At 33.7% G+C, this 5,932-nt stretch overlaps 1 protein-coding gene across 1 annotated transcript in view; it reads left to right on the top strand.

Moving 5' to 3' along the window:
- Nucleotides 1-1,694: 1,694 nt before the first annotated feature.
- Nucleotides 1,695-5,932, top strand: part of LOC117103207 (NLR family CARD domain-containing protein 4-like) — a 32,583-nt gene continuing 28,345 nt past the window's right edge. Inside the window, exon 1 of the mRNA XM_033243744.1 lies at nt 1,695-1,766. The gene's annotated coding sequence lies outside the window, so the exon portion shown is untranslated. The remainder of the gene's footprint in view (nt 1,767-5,932) is intronic.

Below are 5,932 nucleotides of genomic sequence, written 5' to 3'. Positions count from 1 at the left end.
AATGGCAATTCCTCTTCTGGTGTAGAATGTGTAAATTCGCTAACTTTACCACTGTTTTTAATTTTCAAGAAATCATTGGAATCTGGTCAGTTACCGGCCATCTGGAAAGATGGCATAGTAACACTAATATTTAAAGGAGGTTCTTTGCTGCATGATCCATTTAACTATCGCCCAATTAGTTTGACATCAGTTGTTTGTAAATTGTTTGAAAAACTTATTCGTAATGCTGTGGTTAACCTTAAAAACAATCTATGCTACCATTTTTGCTGTGAACAACAGCAAAATGGTAGCATAGATTGTTTTACGATTCAATTAAAAAAAAAAAACACTACACATTGCAGTTCACTTCTCTGTACTACTTACTGTGTTGCTGTGTCGAGCTAAGGTTCTGGTAGGAAAAAAAACGACCTCCTGTGAACTCCAAAAGTAGGAGTATAACAGGAGGGGTAGACATAAGGTAAATGATAGGAAACGGGTCGACCACCGCTGTTTAAGACGCGTAGCATCTGCCATGTTGCTGCTGCAACTAATATCACGGAAGATGACACAATACTTAAACCAATTCATTTTGGCATTCTTATTCTTTACGACTACATACATTCTGTAATGCTGCATCAATAATTCAGGTTGAATTTATTCAATTTTTTAGTTTCATTTAATTTGTATTATTTGCAACTCTTGCATCATTGATATTTTTAATATTATGCCCTTACATTATCGTAACTTAATCATAATAATAAAATTACAATACATTATAAATAAATTGCTTTATACTTTCTTAAAACCACAGTCAGAGGAAACAGGAGCTAAATTTCACATGGATACCGTAAATGCTCGAATAAGCAAAATTATTATTATTATTATTATTATTATTATTATTATTATTATTATTATTATTATTATTATCATTATTATTATTATAAATATTTTTGTTGTCCTTACAATGCTCTAATTGATAATACATTTTTTTTTATAAGAACACATTTTATAAGAACAATAATGCTCAAATTGCTTAAAAATTAATAACAAAATAAGAACAAATTGAGGCTGAGGTAAAATGTTAATGGAGGTTTTTATTTTGTTTTAATAGAAAAACCAAAACATTATATTTGTACCTTGTGCAGTAGGCGTGACTATGTAATACCCTCTATAATCAGTGGGTGTACTGTCTTTTGGGGCTATTTTTCTGGGGCCAATTTTTTTCCGGGGCCTTTTTATCAGGGCTAATATTTTTTCCGAGCCAATCCTACCTACATTCCAGTACAGTAGTATGCTGCTGTACATTAATATTTTTGAAAATAGTGTAAAATAAAAACAAAATAAGAACATTTTGAGCCTGAATCGCGGCCAAAAAATAGGAGCACTGAGCCTGGGCAAAATTTTAGTGGTTCGTATAAAAAAAAGTGTATCCATTATAGTTGAAGGAAAAGTACTAGCTGTTTCCATTAAAAGTACAAGTTTATTGAGAGCCTACATCACATTGATTAGAGCACACAAAAGGTTGATTACTCGTTTCAATAGTTACTATTTTGATACGTCTGTGATGCTGTAGGACTGCAGGACAAAACGTCACATTTCATTGTCGAATACACCGGGACAAAACACATTTATCACATATCTCCTGATTGGTTATAGGCCTAACAATACATAATGTCTTGTTCCTGCCTCCTCTCCACTCTACTTGATTAAGGATTTTTTTTTCTATGGCTTGTTTTGGAAAACGTCTAGGTTCTAGTGTATTGGGACGAACATTAGGAGATTTATTTGTAAGTTTTAGTTATATTTAATTGTTTTTTTTTTCATCTTGCACGGAGACGACGTCGTATAACAATAGCTTGCTTATGCTGTTGATCATAGAAAACATAGCTTAGGTCAATATAGTATTCTAGTCCTCCGTTAACGTTGTTTTGACAACGACACGCTTGTAATAATAGTAATATTGTATTTCCACATTGGTCAGTAAACAACTCCCTGGAACAGGAAAAAAAATACATTAATGTTTACTAAATTTTAGCCTTGAAATATGTATAATGCTCTAGGCTGATTTGACTTTGACCTTTTTTTTTCTGATTATATTATTTTTCAGTTTCAATTGTTGCATATTGTCTTATCCGGTAAAATAACTATAGACCTATGCTATTGGCCGTTTGGTAGTATTTTAGCATACTGGCAATCTCGAATTTACTATTGTTCATAACATTGTCATGTCTCAAAACTGTAGTGTATATATACTGTATATATATATCTAGGCTTTGATGATCTATATTATATATATATATATATACAAATATATATACAAACAAATACATAAATAATAATAATAACAGTGCTCAAATAGGAACATGTTGTAATAATCGTACCAAGCATCATCAACGAAAATGTCCTTTTACTGCAAAAAAAGTGTTTCTGGAGGGAATCGAGTCTGCAACCTCTCGTTCTGTCATGGCGAGTATCTTATCCATATATAGGCTATTATGTGTATATTGTATACGTGTGGGGGTGAGTGTGTGTGTGTGTGGTGTGCGTGTGTGTGTGCATGACATTGGTCTCGTCAAAATCTCCTTAAAAATTCAGCCTTTGATTTCCTTGATTTATAACATTTTAGGTTTGCTGATTCCCGTTCAGTTTACGGATAACAAGCTACTTATATAATTGTATATGCCTACTTGTTAATGTTTCGATACACTGCTTAAACTTACCGTGTGTATTTTAAGTTATGATCTGATTTATAATCGACAATTTGTTTTGAATAAGCAATAATGAACTACGACCCATCCGCTCACTATATACAGTGTTTAAATAGGATGATAGATCTGGGTTTAGGTAAGTACGGGCAGTGTAGCCCGCGCAAATCACTTCGGCTAGGGACCTACGAGCCCGTTCAATAGGCATGTAAAATTAAAATAAATGTTTCCTACTCAATAGGCATGTAAAATTAAAATAAATGTTTCCTACTTAATCTTTAATAAAAAAATAAATAAAAAATTAACCATAAAACAAACCTGAATAGATTTTAGATGGGATAATTATTTATTATTGTGTTCTACAAAAGAGATGTCATAAATCATATAAATTGTTGAAAAATTACTTTGTGTGACAACTTTTTGCATTGACACGGGCTACGGGCCTCGGTGGTTTAGGTTATGTGTGCCACGGTCTCGGCATGATCGTCACATAGGAATTCGTTTGTACAAAATGCCATTCATTTTGAAACATCGCACGGTTCGCCGTTAACCATTTTATAGTAGGCCTATTATAAACTTTTTATAGGCCTACTTAAATTTTAAAGTAACTCATGTAAGCATTATTTTGTGTGTGTGTGATTTTATGAGTCTTTCACTTAAATTGAATGTTTGAAATGCAAGAACCGAAAGGTCCACTGATTAATTTCAGATAAGATAAGTATAATACATACTCCAAGTATCGAAATGCACGATAGTGTGCATTTCAATACTTGGAGTATGTATTATACTTTCTGATGAAATGCAAGAAGAGATATACTATTTTTAATTTTATTTTTATTGATGAATATTTTAATAGGCACTACGTTTCCTATTAAGTTTCATTTATACATGCAGTGGCATAACAGGCGGGGCAGGGGGCAGACTGCCACCTACCCCCAACCGACGGTTTTTACCGGGCTGACCAAGCCGTCGTACCAAGCTGGGTAATAAGAGAAAAGAAAGAGGGGAGAGTGAGGGAAAAAGAAAGAAGGGGAAAAGAAAAGGAAAGGAAAAGAAAAATAGAAGAGAAAAATAAAGACAAGAATAAAAAGGAAGATATCATAATGACCAGACTCACAACACCCTGCAACCCTTTCTCCACTTCAAAAAGTGTCCATAGCAACATACGCTTGGAATTTCAATTACAGTCATTGGATTAGATTTATTCGGTGTAAACACCGAATAGAAGAAGACTTATTTCCAGTGGGGTCCTTCTGGTGGTAATTGGGCAGTGCACCGGGAGACATTCCCTACTCTTTTCCGAAGAGTGTACTGCGTTCTTTAACGTGCACATGGACCATCAACGCACACGGGACTAACGGCTTAAACGTCTCATCCGAAAGACGGTGCTCTACTATAACTTGTATAGCAGAGGCAGCAATGGGAATAATACCGGGGACCAGAGATCTCCATGGTTCAGCGCACACACAGTGGCTATACCACCAGATTAGCCGACTGAGCTAAGCTGCTCTCATAGTTCGAGTCTCACTGGTTTTCATGTTATATTCATAATTTACTTTAGCATGATTTCATTTTTGCTTTCGTGTGTTTCTTACTTTATACTTTTTTAATGATTTTTTTTATTTGTTTGTTGTTTTTTTTAAATAAATTTAACAGAACTACTCATATGGATGGCAATGAGGAAAAGCCATAGGCCTATCTGTTGTACAACAGACATAGTTTGTCTAGTTATTATTAATATTATTGTTGTCCTTACCGTGATCTAATTGACTACTATCCATAATAGTTAGGGGCATAATACTGTTTCCATAACGTTTTATTGAGGTCGCACATTGAATATAGACACAAAAGGTTGACAACTCATTCAAGACTTACTATTTTATTGCGTCTCACTGTGGTACTAGGACGTTATACGTTGTTATATTGTCGAATACACTGGAACAAATCACATATGAATCTGATTGACTAGGCCTAGCGATACATCACCGTATTTCGTGTTCCCGCCTCCCCTCATCAACTAAATATATTTGACTACAGATTATTTTTTTTTTGGCTTGTTTTTGAAAGCGACTTATATAGTGTATTGGAACGAACACTAGGATATTTATTGTTAACTTTTAGTTGTATGTATTTATTTTCTTTACCTCGCAAGGATACCCTTGCAACAATTTGCTACAAGTAGATCGTGAAAATATGACAGGCCAATAGTAACTAGTCTTCTGTAACGTTCGTTTTGACCACGAAGCTTTAGTTGTACTGTACCATATTCCCACGCTGGTCAGTGAACAAATGTATTGATGTTTACTAAAACTTAGCCAAACTAGACAAATGATAGGCCTACTCAGCTAGACATAGGCCAATTTGACTTCGACTTATAGCTACTGAAAGGATACTACTACTGGCCGGTTATAGGCATATTTTAAGTTGAATTGAACTTTTATTGCTGCGGTACATTTTGTCTGTGGTTAAAGAATATACGGTATGTTTGGTAGTATTTTAGCATAGTAATCTTAAGTTAATCATTGTTCATTGACATACGGTAATACATTGGCTGATTACTCTATTGATGAATAGCGCCTGGTGATTGAGGAATAGCGCCTTTTTAGAGGTCCCTTTTAAATGTAAAAACCCGATTTTCCCCCGAAGTCTAATATAATGTTATAACCATAAATCGTCAATAACTCATTTGATAATTATTACGACTAAAACTATTTAAACATTTGCACAATGTCAGAATCAACTTATTTACGGTATTTGGCTATTCATGGAGTACTCCGGGTCAACGCTTACCGGTACCGTAGCTTATAACAAAAGCACGTCGTTATGGTTTTGTTCTGTATGGTGGTATGTTGCATAGTTATGGTTATAATAACAATAGGTCTGAGAATTTAGAGAATAACGATTACATATAGTGATGTAGCGCATTGTGAGCTAAGTATATTATAATAATTCATTCATTTAATTATTGATCGGGACTCACATAATCCTACATCGAAAAACGCAATGCGACTGTTCGAATTTCAATAGTCAATTTTCTATATTCCCTTCCATTTCTTCTACAAAAACAAATTTACAATGGTGATAATTAACATACTGTATGTATATACATAAATAATAGACTAGGTTATAACCATATCAAACCCTTATATAACTTGATAACTTCATACTCTAGATGAATGATAATCATTAACTGATAAGCAGCTTTTTTATTGAATATATACAACAGTATACTGTATATATATATATAT

This window comes from Anneissia japonica, unplaced genomic scaffold (assembly GCF_011630105.1).
Source record: "Anneissia japonica isolate Jap-2015-1 unplaced genomic scaffold, ASM1163010v1 scaffold2652_len1590060_cov184, whole genome shotgun sequence".
In the NCBI taxonomy this organism is placed as follows: Eukaryota; Metazoa; Echinodermata; class Crinoidea; order Comatulida; family Comatulidae; genus Anneissia; species Anneissia japonica.
This window is presented reverse-complemented; position numbering and strand designations above follow the sequence as displayed.